Source organism: Molossus molossus, unplaced genomic scaffold, assembly GCF_014108415.1.
Source record: "Molossus molossus isolate mMolMol1 unplaced genomic scaffold, mMolMol1.p scaffold_m16_p_12, whole genome shotgun sequence".
NCBI lineage: Eukaryota > Metazoa > Chordata > Mammalia > Chiroptera > Molossidae > Molossus > Molossus molossus.
In genome coordinates this window covers 90183898-90206200 of record NW_023425347.1, presented here as the reverse complement: position 1 = coordinate 90206200, position 22303 = coordinate 90183898, and the positions used below count along the sequence as shown (strand labels likewise).

General features: G+C 43.1%; 1 protein-coding gene across 1 annotated transcript in view; it reads left to right on the top strand.

The window, feature by feature from the left end:
- Positions 1-1647: 1647 nt before the first annotated feature.
- Positions 1648-22303, top strand: part of CDC42 (cell division cycle 42) — a 58603-nt gene continuing 37947 nt past the window's right edge. Inside the window, exon 1 of the mRNA XM_036255350.1 lies at positions 1648-1722. The gene's annotated coding sequence lies outside the window, so the exon portion shown is untranslated. The remainder of the gene's footprint in view (positions 1723-22303) is intronic.

The following is a 22303-nucleotide window of genomic DNA, read 5'->3' as shown; positions in this document are numbered from 1 at the left end:
TGGGTGACACCCCATCAAGATCTTGCTGCTGATGGAAAGGGCAGACATTGTCTGGGGACATTCATGGGGTTGCGAGAAGAGATGAAGGAAAGGTCACTGCTAACTGGCCTTGCAGGGGGAGAAACAACAACCAGTTTTCCCTCAAGTTTAAGAAACAAAGCTTATGCATTTTTACAGTAGTAAAAAGTCTATAATAGCCCCAAACAACGTAGATTCCAACAGAAGATTAGGTACATATTATAATGCTCATGCATTAGACTGCCTGTACAAGTAATGCTTTTTTTGACACAAAAAGATGTTCACAATGTAGTTTATACACCAAAATATTAAGAGTTGGTATTATTAGAGGCAGGACCACAGCTGAAGCTTATCTATTGATTTTGCAATAGGGCAGTGTAGTGGTCAACTAGAGCCAGACTCTGCGAGGGTTTAAGTCCCAGCTCAGCCACTGCCTGCCTTGGCGACCTTGGGCAAGTCTCTTGACACTTATGAGCCTCAGTTCATGTATCAATAAGTGGGGATACTAGTTATTAACTTATAAAATGGTTGTTGAGTGCCCTGGCCGGTTTGGCTCAGCGGTTAGAGTGTAGGCCCATGGACCAATGAGTCTCCGGTTCAATTCTGGTCAATGGCAGGTACCTCAGTTGCCTTGGTTGCGGTTGGGCCCTGGTCCAGTACTAGGGGAGGCAACCAGTCAATGTGTCTCTTTCACAACTATGTTTCTCTCTCTCTCTCCCTCCCTCCCACTCTATCTGAACAAAAGTGGAGAAGTGTCCTCAGGTGAGAATTTAAAAAAAAGGATTAAAAAAAAAAAAGGTTGTTGAGTATTAAATTAGCTACCATTACATGCAAAGTTGTTAGCACCATGCCTATAGTAACCACTCTTCTTGTGGAATTAAAAAAGTCCAAAAGAAGGTGTGACTATTAAATCAAATGTATTGAAACAGCTGGCCAAATGGCCGTGGTAGTCATCAACAATCGAACTATTATTAAGGTAAGCTGTTTTCCTCCAATACTGGGAACCGTCTGAGAAAACGACAGAGAAGGTTCCTGGTCCCTCCACTAGCAGGAAAGCCAGATGATAAACAGGTGCATTGAGGATAGGATGATCAGGGAGGGCTGAGAGCCAAGCAAAGGGCTGGTGAAGAGGAGCAGGCGGGGGAGACAGTGAGTGCAAGGCCTGGCAGTGAGGAGGAAGTCTCAACCACGCGAAGACGCTGTGGCTGGAGCGAGCGAGACTGCGGTGTGGGCAGAGATGAGAAGGGCGGTTCAGCTCACGCCTCGGCAGACCCACACAATACAGTGTCATCCACCTGCAGCGTGGTCTCCGGCAAGTCACTCCCCTCCCTCTTTGAGTAGTCTCCCTCTTCTCTGCAAACGGGATGATAATACTGTACTTCACAAGACTGCAAGGATCAAAAGAAATGTTAGTGGAAGCGTTTTGCAAACGACCGTTTACAGTATTATTATAAGTGCAATTATCTCAGAAAGACGTGAGGAGCTCAGCCTCAAGCGAGGAAGGCGCGTGCACGATAGGCGGCCGGCGGGAGGGCGGGGGATGAATTCAGGCCGTGGCTCGGCCTCAGTTCGCCTCCCGGTCCCTCCCACTTCCGCGGGTGCCCAACCGTGCGTCGCCTGCGTGCTGACGTCAGGCGCGTGCCCCTGTCCGGCAGCCGAGGAGACCCCGCGCAGTGCTGCCAACGCCCCGGCGGAGAAGCTGAGGTGAGTGCGGGGCCTGAGGCTCCCCGCGGGAGCGGCTTCCCAACCGTTCCGTCCCCACTGCGCCGCCCCGGGCCTCTCCTCGTCCGCGGGGACACCCCGCCTCTGGGTTCCCGGGAAGTCTGGGAGCGCGGGTCGCGGGGTGGGGTGGGGGTGCCCGGCTCGCGCGGCGCTGTGCGGGCGAGCGCGGGTCTGGGTTCTGTCGGCGAACGGAGGGGAGGGGGTCCCGGCGGGGAAGGCGGGGGGCGCCCGTCCGGCCGAGGGGAGTGCGGCCGGAGCGCGGGGTGCCGGCCTGAGGGCGCGGGCGGGGCCGGGCTGTCACCGGGCAGCGGCGGAAGGAAGGAGTCACACCCATCCCAGCCGCCCGGCCTCCCCTCCCCCCGGCCGGCCCCGCCGGCCCCGAGGCGGGCGGCGGGCCGGGGCGCCGTGGGTCTGGGCCTCGGAGCCGCTCGCAGGCGCCCGGGCTGAGCTGGAGTGTCTGTGTTCGTGCGCCCGGGCTCACTCGGCTCCCGGCGCCCGGGCTTCGACTTCCTGCTTCGCCCGGCGCTGCCGCGGACATTTTGCGGCGGGCGGGGGGAGGGGAGCGGAATTGCTAGCGCGGCGGGGAAGTGGCGGCTCGGGCTCGGCCTGCGACGCCTTCTCGCCGCAGCCTCGCCTCCCGACGCTCGGTCCCGGCGGGGTGGGTCTGGTCGCCGCTCCTGCAGTCTCTCTACTCCTGCCCTGGGTTGAGTTCCTAACACCCTTTCCGATTGCTTCTCCAACTCTGCCTCCCTGCCTGGTCAGCTGAAGCTTCCCTTTCTGGGAGTTACCTAACCGCCTCTCGAAACTGCCGTTCTGCCGCCTTCGTAATTCCTCTTATTAGGGGGAAATTTTCTTTGTTCGTTTGTTTTTTCCTCCCCTTTAAGTCCAAGAAAAATGCAGTGTGGAAGATTACGTCATCGCAGTATAAGGGGTGAGGGTTTTAACTCCTGCAAGTCAGGGACTCTCCCCATTAAGACAGCATTTTGCAGCCTTACTTGGATCTACGGCCTGCTTGCCAATGCATCGAATACAGAGAGCTTTTCAAATCTCGGTCGTCTCAAATGCACCTAAAAGCCAGGAAGGTTTAAATCTCAAGATTAGTTTGTGCCAGGGAATAAAGCGTGAGACAACACCTTCTAGAGCCACCTTCTAGGCAATACCTTTAAATATCCCTTAGTACTTGAATGAAGTGGATGTTTTTTGTAGGAGCATCTCTGGTCCAGAAGGACTTTACTAGACTGTTTAACGTCCCATATGACACTGATGCAGCATGCATACCTGAGTTGACTCACGTGTGGTTTTTGTGACAAGGGAAAAGAGAATCAGTTCATTTTACCCCTACTCTTTGCTTGCTAGACACTTTTTGATTTGATATGAAAAAAGAGTTTTGAATATTTAAAAACACTTGAGTAACATTTTCAGACTTTTGGATCACAGTATTTGTTCCACAGAATGTTGGCCACATCCTTCATGGACTATAGGGTGCAATAGCACAGAAAAATCTTAGCATTGTAAAGCAAATGACATCCAATTGTGTAATGCATTGTAAGGGTAGTTCTTGTTGGAACGTGTACTTTCCTATTGTTTCTCATTTTGTATAGAGAGAATGAATTGCTTGTTAAACACTTGAAAGAAATGGTAGGTTTAAATCAGCTTTCTGTAGTGTGGGTGTTGTAGATTGATTGGATAGGGGTGGAACTTGGATCTTCTGAATATGTTTGCCACAATTTATCACGTTTTAAGAAATAAAAATGGGACATTTATATGTTGTCTTACTTTTTGAAACCTCTATATTTAAGAAGTTTAAATGTACATATATTAGTATCTTTCCTCTTAAAATATATTGGGAGAGTTTGAATTTACAGTGTTTAGAACTTATTTCCCATAAATAGATTTATATATCCCAATATAGCAAAGGTCTTCATTCTAGGACTTCAGTATTCAATATTCTCTTCCAAATCTGTTAGTTTTCCCCATTAGAATACAGTTTCTATGAGGGCAGGGCTTTGACTTGGCATGGTCACCCCTGTATCCCTAGAAATGTTTGTCAGGTGATTGAATTGGATGATGCTTGAGGGTTAACCTTCTCTTTCTGCATATTCTATAGGCCTTTGTAATGTGTTTCCTGAGACTTCTTTTGTGCTTGCTCAGCCATATCCATATTTGGGCTCATTGAAATGATATTTTTGTTTGACCATATCTATCTGTTTAGTCCACTATCTTTGCAGCTGTACTATCTGGACAGTTTACCATTGCTTGGAAAATCTCTTCTAATGATCAGTTCTTACACTCTTAAAAATAATTCAGACTTTAATGTTTGTTTCATTCCTCTATTTCTTTGTTTGCAAATAGCTTATTTTTGCCACTTCTTTTCCTCTACTTGACAGTATCAGATTCCTGGTCATGTTAGGCTTTGTCCTTGACCAGTTTCTACTTTTAGTTACTCATCTCTTCAGTCCAAAATATTTTCGCTAAAGCAATTTTCTTTCTTTCTTTGTGGTACGAGCCCCTAGCAGGAACCGAACCCGGGACTTTCTGGCCCGCAGGCCGATGCTCAGCCGCCGAGCCAAACTGGCCAGGGCTAAAGCAGTTTTCTTGACCTGCCATTTCAGCTGTGTCTGCCACTGCCATAAGTCCTGGATGTCAAAATTCTTCACTAGTTGCCCTTGTGATCCTGGTCTCAAACTGCTTATTTCATGAATTGAAACGAGGTGTCTGGCCACTAAAGTGGTGTCCCATTAAAACAATTTTTTTAGGAAAAATTTTTTCTCTCAAATATTTTGCTATTCTGAAGTCCAGAACAGTTTCTAATATAGCAAAAACTAAATGTTGTTAAGTCATGGTATTCACCAAGCATCTGTGGTCTGTCACCTTGTTGCTCCTCTGCTTTAACACTTACATTGTTTTCTCCAAGACTGAGCCATTATGACTTGCCATTTTAATTCTGCTGCTGTGTGTTCTTGGGAAACATATTGCTAGTATAGTGATTAAAAGTGTAGAATCTGAAACTGGGCTGCCTGTGTTCAAATCCTGGTTCTGCCATTTATTAGCTGTGTGCAATGTAAGTAATGTCTTTGTGACTCAGGTTTTCCTTCTGTTTAACAGGACTAGCAATGGTTCCTGCCTCACAGTGTTATGAGAATCAAATCAGTTAATCTGTGTACTTCAGATAATTAAAATTTTTTTTTCCCTTTATTGATTTTAGAAAGCGAGGAAGGGAGAGAGAAATATCGATGAGAGAGAACATTGATTCGCTGCCTCCTGCAGGCCCCCCACTGGGGATCGGGCCCACAACCTTGGCGTGTGTCCTGACCAGCAATTGAACCAGCAACCTCTTGGTGCAGGGTCAGTGCTCAACCACTGAGCCACACCGGCCGGACAGTGTACTTAAGATAATTCACTGGCACGTAGTAAGTGCTCTATAGGTGTTTGCTCTTGTTATTAATTACAACTGCTCTTTGGCCCCCACTTTTAAGAAGTTATCTGCATTTTCGCCAAACATCAGTATTTTAATAACCATCTCTCCCCCAGATTAATTTCATGAAACCATTAAAATTATGAAGTGGAAATTATTGCCAGTTTAAATTTTTGTCTATTGTCTTAATCAGTGTCATAGGAGCAAAGGTGTAAGGTCCCAAGTATGCATTGTGTGGTCTACGGACCAGCAGCATAAGCATCACTTTGAAGCTCATGTGAAATCTCAGGCTCCATCTCAGTCCTACTGGATCAGAATCTGCATTTGAACAGGACCCCCATGTGCTTTTTATACACATTGAAGTTTGAAGCACCTCTAGGACCGCTAGAGCGATGTTTTGAGGAATTTCAGGAACAATGTTTAGTGTTTTATTCCTACTTTCCCCTCTACTTAATTAGGTGTAACCTGGTTCCTTTTAAGCAGTGTACCGGGATTTATTGCAAAGATCATATTTTAAAGTGAATATGAAACCTATTTGGTTTTTAAAGGAATTACAGTTTCTTGCCTACAGTAGAGTCACCTCATGCTTATACTCATTCAGGAACAAATGTATAGTTTAGTTATTAAAATGCCATTGCCCACTTAGTAATAACTAGATAATTTTAAATGCTAGTTTAGTATATCAGTTACACATTTGAACTCAAATGACATTTTATTGGAAACTAATTTTTATGAAGAGGATCATTCATATAACTGTTGGTTATGAAAATATGGGGAATACAAAATTAGCATTTAGCTGGTCATATATAAAAAGTTTTCTGCTTTCTTTAAAATAAACCATATCTCCAACCTCAAGGGAAGATTTTAGTAACAAAAATCTAGTCTGTTTTAGCTGCTATATTGAAAAATTATTGAGCCCAGCCAGTGTGGCTCACTGGTTGAGCATTGACCCACATACCAAGAGGTCACCAGTTCGATTCCCAGTCAGGGCACATGCCCAGGTTGTGGGCCTGATCCCCAGTGGGAGGTTTGCAGGAGGTGGCCAATTGATGTTCTTTCTCATCGGTGTTTCTATCTCTCTCTCCCTCTAAAAATTAATAAAGGGAAAAAATTATTGATATTTTTTAAGGACTAGATTGAATTTTTCTCTACTAACTCCCCTTTTCCTAAACTATTTTGTGTATGAGAAATTTACCAGTGCTATTGCTTTGCAGTGTATGCTCTAGAATAGTGTTTCCTAACCCTTTTGAAATCAAGGCAGACATAGAAAAGGCCATACTGTAGTAAATGGATGAGGCTGCTCTTGGCTCACGAGGTGCTGCAGACCCCAGGAGAGCTGTAGGATTAATGTCTCAGTCACACCTGTGTCCATTCTCTGTGTCCCAAGTGGCCATATGAAGCCGTCTAGTGTTCGAAGTTAAACCACAGCCATCCTTTTCAGTTAAAAAGATTATCACTGTTTGCTATGCCTTGTGGAAACAGGAGAGATTGAGGACAGATCAAATGAGGAGCAAATTAAACAAGAGGGAGAGATAAAGGTGAAATAAAAGAATACTGTATTAATTAGTGTTAAGGAGTATGAGAAGATACATTTTGTTGAAGAAAACATAAGTAAACTATCAGATACAATCCATTTGCTTTGTTGGTTGATAATTTAAGAATATTTGTAATTTTTTTGTTTGCTCTTAAATCTGTTTAAAAGCCAATGAAGAGGAGTAGAAAGTAAAGAATAAAGTACTTTAACAAAGCATTACTAGCCCTGGCCGGTTTGGCTCAGCGGTTAGAGCATCAGCCTGCGGTCCGGAGAGACCCGGGTTCGGTTCCCGCTAAGGGCATGTACCTTAGTTGCAGTTTGTCCCTGGCCCTGGTTGGTCGTGCGGGTGGCAGCCACTCGATGTGTCCCTTTCACATCGATGTTTCTCTCTCTCTCTCTTCCTCTCCCACTCTATCTGTACAAAAAATGGAAAAGTGTCCTCGGGTGAGGATAAAAATAAAAACAAACAAAACAAAAAAACAAAGCATTACTATTTGTGGTTTCAGGGTTTTCATTAAATACACTGGAGCTACTAGTATTTGTTTCACCAGCTGAGCGCTCTCTGAGAGGAGCTCAACTTTGAGAATCTTTCGAAGTGGAATTAAACTATCACTGTGAATATTAGTGTACAAAGGTTTATTTAAATATGGTTTTACTGATTTTTTTAAAGAGAGAGGACGGGAGAGGGAGATAGGAACATCGATTGGCCGCCTCCTGCAGGCTCTGTACTCAGGATTGAGTCCACAACCCGGGCATGTGCCCTGACTGGGGATTGAATTTGGACCTCTCAGTCCATGAAGCGATGCTCAATCCACTGAGCCACGCCGACCAGGCTAGAATAGTAAGATTTAAATCACCATCTATACCCTCATTTGTTTCAGAAAGTGTACAAATAGTATAAGTAGTACAAAGAATAAGCCATGGAAATGTTTGAATTATTTTAGGTCATATTATTTGTTTTGCTCATTATAGGGGCAGAGGGAATGTTAGATCATTCTAAGGGTTTATAAACCAGTAGAGATAGGGGTTGGGGGACAATTTTAAGAGTAAAGCCTGTGTTGTTTTTCTAGTGTTTCAGAATACCTGAAAGATGTTTCCATGGAGGGGGGTGTCAGATTAATTGAAACCCTACTTATTATACCCCCATTGTGGAAGTTCATAATGTATATGTTTATTAAAGGTTGAGAGGAGTTAGAATCTGTTTGTTTGTTTGTTTGCTTATTTTTAAAATATGTTTTTACTGATTTTTTTAGAGAGAGAGGAAGACAGAGAGAGAGAAACATCGTGGCTGCCTCCTACTCCCCCTACCCCTTGGGGATTGAGACTGCAACTTGGGCATGTGCCCTGACCAGGAATCTAACCTGGAGCTCTCAGTCAATGGGACAGTGCCACAGTAGCAGGGTTGTTTGTTTATTTTTAATTACTGATTTTTTCATTTATTGATTTTAGAGGAAGTGGGGATGGGGGGGGGAGAGAGAAAACATCGATTTATTGTTTCACTTATTTATGCATTTATCAGTTGATTCTTGTATGTTTCCTGAATGGGGATTGAACTTGCAACTTTGGGGTATCTGGTTGATGCTCTATACAGCTGAGCTATCTGGCCAGGGCTGAGAATGTTTTTTTTTTTTTAATTTTATTTTTCAGTTACAGTTGACATTCAGTATTATTTTATATTTGTTTCAGGTGTACAGTATAGTGGTTAGACAATCATATAATTTACAAAGTGGTCCCCCTGATATTTCAGTACCCATCTGGCACCAACATAGTTATCACAGTATTATTGGCCATATTCCCTATGCTATACTTGACATCCCCATGACTATTTTGTAACAACCAATTTGTACTTCTTAATCTCCAGAAAATCTGTTTAATTCAGTGTTTCTTAAACTTGTTTAATGAGACTCTCCTTCCTCCTCAGGACCCCACATCCCCCTATGGAATACTCTTTAAAGTTTTGAGAAAATGGACTGGGAGACCCTGTTGTCTTGTGACTTATTAGTTTCTATTCGGTTCAAAGGCTGTTGATGTGGCCAAACAATGTTTGTTGTGGGTAAAAAAATGGGAAACATTTTTTCAAGTTCCTGAGGCAGGTGAATGGTAGACTTCAGCAAAGGCCATGGATTATCTATTCTTCCTGTGGCCTAAGCTCCATTCAGGAGCTGTTGTATAGAAATAGCTAATTAGCAATTTTTTGGGGGTAGACTTGAGCATGTTATATGTAAAATATATCTTTGAGGTATCTCTGGGTAATAGCTCCATCTCAACTTAAAATTAGAGCAAGGTATTAGAAGGAGAAGCAGACTGATACTAGGGACTGGGGAAGTGATTATCCAGTGGTTGTGGGGGAAACTTGTGAAATAGTTTGTGTTTTATTGTTTTATAATATTCTGAAAAGCTTACAGTAATTTCAAAGCCAGTATTTTAATGCTCTGAAAGTCATATAATTCTTAACTGTTTTATCTGCGATCTAAAAATTTGTTTTTTAAAAATAATTATCACTTCTCAGCTTTTTGGCTAAGATCAAGTATAATAATAATTGTTCACAAACATAAGAAGTTAATTTTTTTTTAAGGAGGTTGTGGCAACAATCTATAAATTCTCTATATTTTTCTTTTTCTTCCTGTTATACATACTACCCAATCCTCTCCTCGCCCCTCTCTGAAAATATCCCACCCCAGTGCTTTTAGATTAATTTTTATTTCCTCATTGTATGTATTACATGGAAAAGAAGATTCTCCTAAAAACTCATCCTTGATTCTAGTTAAATCAGAGCCAGGAATAGGAAAATTATTTTACTCATTTCTTATGTTACCATTATCTGAGAGAGATGGAAGAGTGATGAAGAACATAATTTTGTATATCAGGTTAGGAGTTTAGGTAGGGCTGTCTTATTTTATTTTATTTTATTTTTTATTTATTTATTTTTATCCTCACCTGAGGACACTTTTCCATTTTTTGTACAGATAGAGTGGGAGGGAGAGGAAGAGAGAGAGAGAGAAACATCGACGTGAAAGGGACACATCGAGTGGCTGCCACCCGCACGACCAACCAGGGCCAGGGACAAACTGCAACCAAGGTACATGCCCTTAGCGGGAACCGAACCCGGGTCTCTCCGGACCGCAGGCCGATGCTCCAACCGCTGAGCCAAACCGGCCAGGGCTAGGGCTGTCTTATTTTTAAAAATTACTATTTGGCAATTAAGTTTTCTTTTTTTTCTTTTTTTATCCTCACCCGAGGACATTTTTCCATTTTTTTTTTTGTACAGATAGAGCGGGAGGGAGAGAGAGAGAGAAACATCGATGTGAAAGGGACACATCGAGTGGCTGCCACCGCATGACCAACCAGGGCCGGGGACAAACTGCAACCGAAGTACGTGCCCTTAGCGGGAACCGAACCCGGGTCTCTCCGGACTGCAGGCCGACGCTCTAACCACTGAGCCAAACCGGCCAGGGCCAATTAAGTTTTCTTTAGGATCACAATTAATTCATATCCTGAATGTGACGTGTTGAAGATTCAAGTTTGTTTACTTCTGACACCAAATTTCTTACCTCTGCTACTTTCAGTTGGAGAAATTGGTGTCATTTCTGCTCCTATAAAATATAAATGTGCCACTCTGGCTCTTAGTCACTGTCTTTTTCTTTTTTTTTTTTATCCTCACCCGAGGACATTTTTCCATTTTTTGTTCAGATAGAGTGGGAGGGAGAGAGAGGAACAGAGAGAGAGAGAGAAACATTGATGTGAAAGGAACACATCGAGTGGCTGCCACCCGCACGACCGACCAGGGCCGGGGACAAACTGCAACCGAGGTACGTGCCCTTAGCGGGAACCGAACCCGGGTCTCTCAGGACCGCAGGCCGACGCTCTAACCACTGAGCCAAACCGGCCAGGGCAATCACTGTCTTTTTTAAAAAATAAATGGGAGATCTTAGGAGGGAAGTCCAGGACACAGCACCTGTTTTTATTTTTTTTTCCTTTATTGATTTTTTAGAGAGAGAGGAAGGGAGAGGGGGAGAGAGAGAGAAACATCTATGAAAGAGAACATCGATTGGCCGCCTCCTGCATGCCCTCCACTGGGGATCAGGCCCACAACCTGGGCATGTGCCCTGACTGGGAATCGAACCAGTGACCTCTTGGTGCGTGGGTCGACGCTCAACTACTGAGCCACACCGGCCGGACTTAGTCACTGTCTTTTAAAAATATCACTGTAAGATGATTCTTTACAAACATTAAAAACAAAATAAAACCCAAAAGTCTAAGAAAAGAAACCTATGACAAACAGCTTTCACAAAAGAATTGATCAATGGCAAAGATTTTTGTGAAGACTGAGATTCTGGAGACAATTCTTTGGCAATTACGTGATGCTTAAATTCATTATATACTATTTTTTATAAATATGATTTTATTGATTTTTAGAGAAGAAGGGAGAGGGAGATAGAAAAACATTGATGAGCTGCCCCCTGCTGGGGATTGAGTCCCCAACCAGGGCATGTGCCCTGACTGGGAATCAAACCAGCGACCTCTGGGTGACCTCATGGTGCCTGGGACAATGCTCAATCCTGGGAGCCACAACAGTGGGGCACATTATACACTTTTAATTTATTTAAATCTGAGTGAATTGTTTCAAAATTCGAGGCATATTAAGATTGCTCACATTAACTATTTTACTGTAATACAGTTGCAAACCATGTGATACACATACTTTCGGGGGTATCCTGCTTTTTCTAGTAGAGTGTTTCTTTTTTTTTCTTTTTTCCGCTAGTTCAAAAGTTGGTAGGATTGTGCATTCTCAGAATAAAGTTACTTGTGATGATACAGAGAAATGATTTAGTTTTTACTTTTTTTTTCTTTATTAATTTTAGAGAGAGAGGAAGGGAGAGGGAGAGATAGAAACATTAATGAGAGAGAGCATTGATTGGCTGCCTCCTGCGCATGCCCCCCACTTGGGATTTGACCCACAACCTGGGCATGTGCCCTGACCGGGAATCAAACAGGTGACCTCTTGGTGCATGGGTCAATGCTTAACCACTGAACCATACCGGCTGGGCAGGTATAGCAGTTTAAATGATCATGGTTAGTTTTGTAGTTGGTTTCTCAACTAATATAATGTGTGTTGTCTAGGTCATATAGTGACTTACTATTTATTTTTTTGCTGCAAACGTATGCTTGTATGTAGGATTTCTGATACATGCTGGCACATGATTTCACCCTTGATAGACTTAGGACAGAATTTGTTTACTGATTTTGAAAATGCTGTTTTCTTATAAGAATGCCTTAAACATAATTGCTTTCTTCTGACTTCTCCATTTATCTCTGGTACAAACTTATTCCCAGATTAAATATCTCCCTCAAGATTTACCACCTCCTTAAACCCACCCTCCACCCACAAACTGGTCAACTATTTATTTTCTCTTTCCATGCTCCTACTCTAGTGCAGGTCTTTCATGTAAATCTTGGATTATTAAAGTAGTTTCATAGCTGAGTTCCTTTACTTTATCTGCTTATCTTTGTCAGTACACCTTGGAATACAGGTACAAGATTGGTATTCCTAAACACACACACACATACATACACAAAATACTGTTCCTCTTGTTCACTACCCAGGTTAAATTAAAACAACTCTGCCTAGCTTTCAGGGTCTTTAGTGACTTGGATTCATCTTTTTGTTTGTTTCTTTGTTTCTTCCACTTAGGTTGGCAATAACTAGAGATTTATTCTCACAGTCTACTAAATTATTCTCATTTATTACTCTTTTGAAAATTTATGGCATGTGAAGTGTAATTTTGTAGCAATCAGAGTACTTAAAATTGTGTTAGCCTCTTTTGCTTATAACCAGTAAATTATATAAGGTGATGTATGTCAAGCTTTCTAGCATAGTGTTTGGCAGAGTAGGCATTCAGTAAATTATTGAAATGTTTTCAAGACCTTTGAAGGCAGGATTTCTGTCCTACTCAATGTAGTGTTAAGTAGGCATTGAAATATCCTGCTGACTTTTATAGTTAATAGAATTGTTTCTTGGAAGACAGAAGCCTTTTGTAACATGCAGTAGGTTCTGATCTATGTCCTGATGAAGTGAAGTTGGCTAAGACCTGTTAGGCACCTGGTCTTGTTCTTTAACATGCACATGCACCCCATGCACATATGTGGGCCAGCACAACTGCTGTTAAACTCTTTGCCATTTGTTTTTTACACATTAGAATACAAAATTTTAACAGTTAGTGGTGGTATGTTTTTAATAACATTATGTTACTATATTGGCAGTCTTCATAACTATTTTTTTTTTAATAAAATTTTTTTCCTTTAGTGATTTTAGACAGAGAGGAAGGGAGAGGGAGAGAGAGATAGAAACATCGATGAGAGAGAACATTGATTGGCCGCCTTCTGCATGCCCCCCACTGGGGATTTGGCCCACAACCTGGGCATGTGCCCCGACCGGGAACTGAACCAGTGACCTCTTGGTGCATGGGTTGATGCTCAACCACTGACCCTCACCAGCCAGGTCTTCACAACTTTTTAAAAAAATTTTTTTATTAATTTGTTTTTGTTACAGATATGTCTCATTTTTTATCCCCATTGACACCCTCCTCCCCTCCCCAGCTTTGTTGTCTGTGTTCATTGGTCATTCACAACTATTTTTAATATGTAAAACATTTTATCCTGTGATATATTGTTAATTTTTTGTTGTTGCAATTCTGTTTTTTTTTTAATCCTCACCTGTGGATATTTTTCTGTTTATCATCAGATAGCGTGGAGGGGGAGAGAGTAGAGTGAGATGGGCAGAAAGAGAGAGAGAGAGAGAGAGAAACATCGATGTGAGAGAGACACATCATCTGGCAGCCACCCACACGACCCGCAGTCAAGGTATGTCCCCATGACCGGATTTGGTCCACAGGGCAGTGCTCCAACTGCTGAGCCAAACTGTCCAGGACGCAATTCTGTTTTAATGTTATAGCATTTTATTGTTTCTTGGTAAAATATTTTCTTCATTTTGGATAAATTATCTGAAGTGGTATTGTTTATTTTTTTAAAAGGATACAAACGTTTTAATTGTTGAAATACAGTTGGTAAATTGAATGATTTACATTGCAGTACTAATTGGAAGAAGTGGAATTACTGAGACAAGTGATGTGAATATTTTTATGGCTGTTAAAATACGTGTGTAGGGCATTAAAAGAAACTCCCTAGTCCTGGCCAGTTTGCCTCAGCGGTTAGAGCGCCGACCCGACGACGGGTTTCAGGTTCTATTCTGGTCAAGGGCACATAGGTGAGTTGCAGGTTCATCCTGGCTCCAGTTGGGGTTGTGCAGGAGCCAACCAATCAGTGTGTCTCTCTCACATTGATGTTTCCCTCTTCCTTTCACTCTTTTTAAAAATCAATGGAGCCCTGGCCGGTTTGGCTCAGCGGTTAGAGCGTCGGCCTGCGGTACAGAGAGACCCGGGTTTGGTTCCCGCTAAGGGCATGTACCTCGGTTGCAGTTTGTCCCCGGCCCTGGTTGGTCGTGCGGGTGGCAGCCACTCGATGTGTCCCTTCACGTCGATGTTTCTCTCTCTCTCTCCCTTCCTCTCTCTCCCTCCCACTCTATCTGTACAAAAAAAAAAAAAAAAGGAAAAATAGCCTCGGGTGAGGATTAAAAAAAAAAAAAAAAGCCCTGGCCGGTTTGGCTCAGCGGTTAGAGCGTCGGCCTGCGGTCCTGAGAGACCCGGGTTCGGTTTCCGCTAAGGGCACATACCTCGGTTGCAGTTTGTCCCCGGCCCTGGTCGGTCGTGCGGGTGGCAGCCACTCGATGTGTTCCTTTCGCATCAATGTTTCTCTCTCTCTCTCTCTGTTCCTCTCTCTCCCTCCCACTCTACCTGAACAAAAAATGGAAAAATGTCCTCGGGTGAGGATAAAAAAAAAAAAAAAAAATCAATGGAAAATATCCTTGCGTGAGGAATAACAACAACAACAACAACCAAACCAAACCAAACCAAACCAAACCAAACCAAACCAAACCAAACCAAAAGAACTGCCTATACTTATGAAATAGATCTAGGATTTAGGTAAAATTGGGTTATCAGGACTTGTTAGCTGTTAGACCAGGTTTGCTGATGGTGTTTTTCTTAAAAAAAAAAAAAAATTTTTTTTTTTGATTGATTTTTAGAAAGAGAGGAAGGGAGAGGGAGAGAGAAATAGAAACATTGATGAGAGCCCTGGCCGGTTTGGCTCTAGAGCATTGGCTGCGGTCCAGAGAGATCCGGGTTCGGTTCCTGCTAAGGGCATGTATCTCAGTTGAAGTTTGTTCCCTGCCCTGGTTGGGTCGTGTGGATGGCAACCATTCAGTGTGTCCCTTTTGCATCGATGTTTCTCTCTCTCTCTCTCTCTCTCTCTCTTCCTCTCTCCCTCCCACTCTGTCTGAACAAAAAACAAAAAACATGTTCTTGGGTGAGGATTAGAAAAAGAAAAAAACATTGATGAGAGAGAACATTGATTGACTGCTTCCTGATTGTCCCCCCTGGGGATTGGGCTCACAAACTGGGCATGTGCCCTGACTGGGAATTGAACTGGTGTCAATGTTCAACCACTGAACCACACCAGTCAGTGATGATGTTTTTCTTCATTATTAAATATGTTTTGGATATCTTTTCATTTTAGTAGTTCTGTTTTTAAAAGTAAAGGAAATACATGCACATGGTGAAAACTTTAGTACAAAAGAGAATATGATTAAAAATAAGTCTACCCATTCCTTCCTAGAAGCAGCCACTGTTATCTAGCAGATGTGTCTTTGTAGATAGTCTCTGCACCTGTGCCTTTGCAGATAGTCATGTGTCTTTGCATATTGTCTCTACACTTGAAAGTATATATGGATGTCTTTCTTCTCCATTAAAGAAAACTCACACATAAATTGGCATGTAATACACATTGTTCTGCACCTTGTTTTTTATTTATTTATTTTTATTCTCACCCGAGGATATTTTATGCATTTATCTTCAGATAGAGCGGGAGGGAGGGAGGGAGGAAGAGAGAGAGAGAGAAACATTGATGTGAGAGAGACACATTGACTGGCTGCCACTGCATGATCACAACCAGGGCTGGGGATGAACCACAACTAAGGTAGTACGTGCCCTTAGTGGGAGCCGAACCCAGGATTCTCTGGTCCATGAACCGATGCTCTAACCACTGAGCAAAACCGGCCAGGGCTGCACCTTGCTTTTTAGAAACTTGATATATAGGGTTTGATATACACCTTGATCGAGCCTTTAACCCGGGCATGTGTCCTGAACTAGAATCGAACCTGCGACCTCTTGGTGTATGGGTCGACACTCAACCACCGAGCCACACCAGCCAGGCTACCTTAATTACTTCTTTTTTTTTTTTTTTTTTTTTTATCCTCACCCGAGGATATTTTCCAATTTTTTGTACAGATAGAGTGGGAGGGAGAGAGAGGAAGGAGAGAGAGAGAGAAACATCAACGTGAAGGGACACATCGAGTGGCTGCCACCCGCACGACCAACCAGGGCCGGGGACAAACTGCAACCGAAGTACGCGCCCTTAGCGGGAACCGAACCCGGGTCTCTCCGGACCGCAGGCCGACGCTCTAACCGCTGGGCCAAACCGGCCAGGGCCTTAATTACTTCTTAAAGGCCCTATCTCCAAATACAGTCAGTCATATTTTAAGGTACTTGGGGTTAGGACTTCAACATACTAATTTTTGGGGGACTCACAATTCAGTTTATAACAGGCATTGTAACACATTCTTTATAATACTTACTAATATTCCTTTGTATTATAACCTAGTTTCCCAATCCCCTTTTGGTACACATGTAGGCAGTCTCCTGTCTTGTTCCTACTACAACCAAGGCTGCAGTAAGTATCCTTGTGTCTACCTCTTTGCATACATAGAGAAAGTTTTAGAAATGGAATTGCCACAACAAACAAGTGCTTGTGAGGATGTGGAGAAAAGGAAACCCTAGTACACTGTTGGTGGGAATGCAGACTGGTGTAACCACTATGGAAAACAGTATGGAGTTTTCTCAAAAAATTAAAAATGGAACTGAACTGCCTTTTGACCCAGTGATCCGGCTTCTGGGTGTATACCCTAAGACTCTCAAAATACCAGTCAGAAAGAATATATGTGCCCCCCCCTCCCCCCCACGTTCATAGCAGTGCTATTCACAACAGCTAATATCTGAAAACAACCGAAGGTGCTCATCGGTAGATGAGTGGATAAAAAAGCTGTAGTACGTTTACACAGTGGAATACTATACAGCTATAAAAAAGAAGGAACCTCTTACCCTTTGTGACAGCATGGATGGACCTGGAGATTATTATGCTAAGCAAAGCAAGCCAATCTAGAGAAAGACAAATACCATATAATCTCACTAATATGTGGAATCTAATGAATGAAATAAACTGACAAAGTAGAACCAGAGGCATGGATACTTGGAACAGATTGACAGATCTCAGAGGGGAGGGTGGTGGGGGGAAGTGGATAAAGGAAGGTGAAGGTGAAGGGATTAGCTAAAGAACATATATGCAGCCCTGGCCAGTTTGGCTCGGCGGTTAGAGCGTTGGCCTGCGGTCCAGAGAGACTCCGGTTCGGTTCCCGCTAAGGGCACATACCTTGGTTGCAGTTTGTCCCCAGCCCTGGTTGGGTCGTGGGGGTGGCAGCCACTCAGTGTGTTGCTTTCACATCGATGCTTCTCTCTCCCTCTCTCTCCCTCCCACTTTATCTGAAAAAAATATGGAAAAATGTCCTCGGGTGAGGATAAAAAAAAAAAAAAGAACATACATGCGTAGCCCATGGACAATAGTGTGGGAGGCAAATGGAGGGGGGCCAGGGGCTGGGTGGAGGTGGGCAAAGGGTGAGGGAAATAGGGGACATCTGCAATAGTGTCAACAATAAGAAATTTAAATTAAGAAAATATTAAAAAATAAAAAGGAATTGCCAGGGTCAAGAACACACATGTTAAAGTTTGGTAGGTATTGGCCTAGACATGGAGGTCTTGTTTCTTATTTTTTTTGAAAATTTTTTGTGTGTAATATGTCCTAATCTAAAACCACATTGTTTACAGGGGTACATGAATGGCTTTCACTTCGCACTTTGATGGAGTATAAACACAGTCCCCCTACACAAGATTGCCTAGATAATCAGCTGCTTTTTTGTTGTTGTTGTTAATCCTCATCCTAGAATACTTTTCCATTGGTTTTTAGAGAGAGGAAGGGAAGGAGGGTGAGAGAGAGAGAGGGGAAGGGAAGGAAGGGGAGAGAGAGAGAGGGGAAAGGAAGGAAGTGGGGGGAGAGAGAAAGAGAGAGAGAGAGACATCAATGAGAGACATCGATTGCTTGCCCTCCCGCATGACCTCGCCTGGGGCTGGGGCTCGAACCTGCCACCCAGGCATGTGCCCTGACTGGGAATCAAACTCTGGGAACTCTCAGTCGATGGGATGGTGCTAAATCCACCAAGTCACACACTGACTGGGCTGGAGAAATAGTCGTAAAGCGGTTATGTAGTTTGCCCAAAGTCACACAAGAAGTGGGAGTAATGAACTGAGGGCTGCTTGACTTGAAAGCTGCGCTTGACTGCTACGCTAGATTGTCTTCCTTGGGCATATTAGAGACTTGTTGAATATTTTTTGTGTGATTAAGTAATGTTCTTTTGTCTCTTCTTAAAACAGAGGCAGAATTCAACCCTTTTAAAAAGCATTCCAAATCCTCTGGTTAATAATAATAAGTTTCCTTTAAACTTTTGAGATCATAGTGCCTGGGTTTCAAAAAGGATTGATCAAGTTAGCAAATAACCCTGTCAAGTAGAAGCACAGAATTTTCTGAGTTTTCTCTTAATTATAGTATTCAGATGCTTTCATTTTAACAGTAGTAGTTCTAATCTTTATCATAGGGCTGTTTTGCCTTTTCAACGTTTAATTGGGGATACGAATAAAATGTCATATTATGTATTTACTCTGTGCCTGGTGATATAGTAATTGCTTTATATACATTACCTCATTTCTCTTTATAGTATTTTTTTGAATTAGATGTTATTGTGTAGATGAGAAAATGAAGGTATAGAAGTGAAGTGACTTGCCAGGACCCACACATTGAAGTGGAGCTAAAATTGGAACCTATATGTGCTCGGTTAGAGTGTCCGTCCGCAGATCAATGAGTCTCAGGTTTGATTCCAATCAAGGGCACGTACCTCAGTTGCTGTTCATCCCCAGCCCTGCTTGGGTTGTGCCGGAGGCAACCAGTTGATGTGGCTCTGTCATATTGATGTTTTTCTCCCCATCCCCCCCTTTCTATCTGATGATAAATAGAAAAATATCCTTGGGTTAGGAATGAACAAAATCCAATGCTTTTTTATTTTTTTTATTCCTTTTTTTAAAAAAAAATCTTTATTGTTTTATGTATTACAGATGTTCTTCATTTTTCCCCCATTGACCTCCTCCTCCCCTGTCCCACCCCCCTCCCACCTTTTCCCATACTATTGTCTGTGTCCATTGGTTATGCATATAAGTTCTTTGGTTTATTTCTTTCCACCCCCCAACCCCTTTCCCTTTGAGGTTTGTCATTCTAGCAATGAATTTGTACTTCTTAATCCTTTCACCTTTTTCACCCATTCCCCCAACCTCCCTCCCATCTGGCAACCAACAAAATGTTCTCTGTATCTATGAGAATGTTTCTGTTCAGCCTGTTCATTTTATTTGTAGATTCCATTGTCGATAGATAAGTATTTATTGCCATTTTGTTTGTTCATACATTTTATCTTTTTCTTCAAAAAGACCCTTCAACATTTCATATAATAACGGTTTGGTGGTGATGAACTCCTTTAACTTTTTCTTGTCTGGGAAAGTCTTTATATGGCCATTGATTCTAAATGACAGCTTTGCAGGATAGAGTAATCTTTGTTGTAGGTTCTTGCTTTTCATCACTCTGAATATTTCTTGCCACTCCCTTCTGGCCTGCAAAGTTTCTTTTGAGAAATCAGCTGACAGCCTTATGGGAATTCCCTTGTAGGTAACTAGCTGCTTTTCTCTTGCTGCTTTTAAGATTCTCTCTTTGTCTTGAACCTTTTGCATTTTGATGATGATGTGTCTTGGTGTGGGCCTCTTGGGGTTCATCTTGTTTGGGACTCTCTGTGCTTCCTGGACTTGTATGTCTGTTTCCTTCACCAAATTAGGAAAGTTTTCTGCCATTATTGTTTCAAACAGGCTTTCGATTTCTTGTTCTCTCTCTTCTCCTTCCGGCACCCCCAAGATGCGAATGTTGGCACGCTTGAGGTTGTCCCAGAGGCTCCTTACACTATCCTCATTTTTTTGGATTCCTTTTTCTTTTTGCTGTGCGGATTGGGCGTTTTTTGCTTCCTTATATTCCAAATCAATGATTTGCTTCTTGGATTTATGTACTCTACTATTGAATCTTTGTAAATTATTCTTTATTTCAGTTAAAGCCTCCTTCGTTTTTAACTGTTCATCCTTTTTTCTGCTCTTGAGGCCCTCACTAAGTTCACTGAGCATCCTTATAAGCAGTATTTTGAACTCAGCATCTGTTAGGTTGCTTATCTCCATTTTGCTTAGTCCTTGGGGTTTTGTTCTGTTCTTTCATTTGGGGCCTATTTCTTTGTCTCCTCATTTTGGCTGCCTCCTTGTGTTTGTTTCTGTGTATTACTTAACGAGAGGTATGGGGCTATCTGAGACCAGATGCTGCTTATTTGAAAGAATTTAGGAACACCTGAAGCAGGATCCAAGCCAGGCCAATCCTATGGTTAAGCAACTGGCAACAGCTTGGGTGGGCCTGAAAGTTGGGTGGGGCGGGGCCTCAGGGAATCTCCAGGGCGGAGCTACCAGTGTGAGCCAGGTTGCTGGAGTCCCAGATATGGCCGCTGTCTGCTGCCCCAGGGAAGGACTCACCAAAGGAACAAAGGCCTCTGACAGCACGTTTGTCCTAGAGAAAGCCCCCTCTCCAGCCCTCGCTCCAATGCCAAACAGCTCAGTTCTTCCCTGTTGTTGTTTTGTTTTTTTATCCTCACCTGAGGACATTTTTCCATTGTTTTTGTTCAGATAGAGTATGAGGGAGAGAGAGAGAAACATCGATGTGAAAGGGACACATCGAGTGGCTGCCACCCACACGACCAACCAGGGCCAGGGACAAACTGCAACCGAGATACGTGCCCTGAGCGGGAACCGAACCCGGGTCTCTCTGGACCGCAGGCTGACGCTCTAACCACTGAGCCAAACCGGCCAGGGCTCAGTTCTTCCCTGTAAGTCTCTGGTGCCCCTCGAGCTGCCTCCCCTCCAAGCTTAGAGGGAGGGAGTCCAATAAGTCTGTGCGCGGGCCCTTTAAGAGGAGATACCTGGGACTCCAGCCGGGTCAGCTTCCCTGAGCCTCAGTTCCCGCTGGTTTTTCCAGCCAGAAGTTATGGGGATTCTCTTCCTGGCACTGGAACCCTGAGCGGGGCATCTGGTGTGGGACAGGGACCCATCTCAGTCCTCAGAGAGGACCTTCCCAGCCGAGGTAGCCTCCTGATTTTTTTTTTTTTTTTTATCCTCACCCGAGGACATTTTCCCATTTTTTTTGTTCAGGTAGAGTGGGAGGGAGAGAGGGAACAGAGAGAGAGAGAGAGAAACATCGATGTGAAAGGGACACATCGAGTGGCTGCCACCCGCACGACCAACCAGGGCCAGGGACAAACTGCAACCGAGATACGTGCCCTTAGCGGGAACCGAACCCGGGTCTCTCTGTACCGCAGGCCGAAGCTCTAACCGCTGAGCCAAACCGGCCAGGGCTAGCCTCCTGATTTTTATCTGCCACACATGGGTGTGGGACCAGCCGGTCGAGCCTCTGCCCCTCCTACCAGTCTTGATGCAGCTTCTTTAATTCCATAGTTGTAGGACCTCCAGTCAGCTCGATTTCAGGCGGTTTTGAATGATAGTTGTTCTGTAGTTTAGTTGTACCAATGCTTTTTTAATGTTACTGCTTTAGTGAACAAGGTTTTCAAAAAATATTTAACATTTTATTATTTCTTGCCCTTAATATATGGTCAGTACTGTATTAGGTGCCTTGGGAGAGAGATATAGAAGTATAAGCCTAATTTTTCTCTCTGAGGGCCTATAATCTGTTAGAAAAATCACAAGAACATGTGAATAAAAACAGTATGATTAGTAGTCACTTGTGAAATTAATTTATTCAGTGAGTACTTAATGTGTGTCCTGTATTGAGTTATTTTCTTGTAATACAGCAGAGTCCCTGCCTTTACAGAGATCTTATTTTTTATCTGCCTTCTTTGCTGCAATATAACAAACAAGATAATTATAGATTATGATCATACTGTAGAGGAAATAAACAGGGTAATGTGATGGAAGTAAGGAGGTGGGAGGTGGTTGGGTATCTGGGTAGTGTGCTTAGGGAGGATTTTCTGAGGATTTGAGTTGAAATCTGAAGAATGAGAAGTCAACAGCTTTAAGAGTAGGGGAAAGAGTGCTCTTGTCAAGACAGGGCCTAGCATGTTTGAAGAATATAAAGAGGTCTGTGTAACCAGAACATGGAGAGTGAAGGGGAGAGGAATATGAAATGTGAGATCAAAGAGCTAAGAAGGGCCTTGTTAAGGGAGTTTAGAATTAAGGCAGTTTTTGATAGTTGAA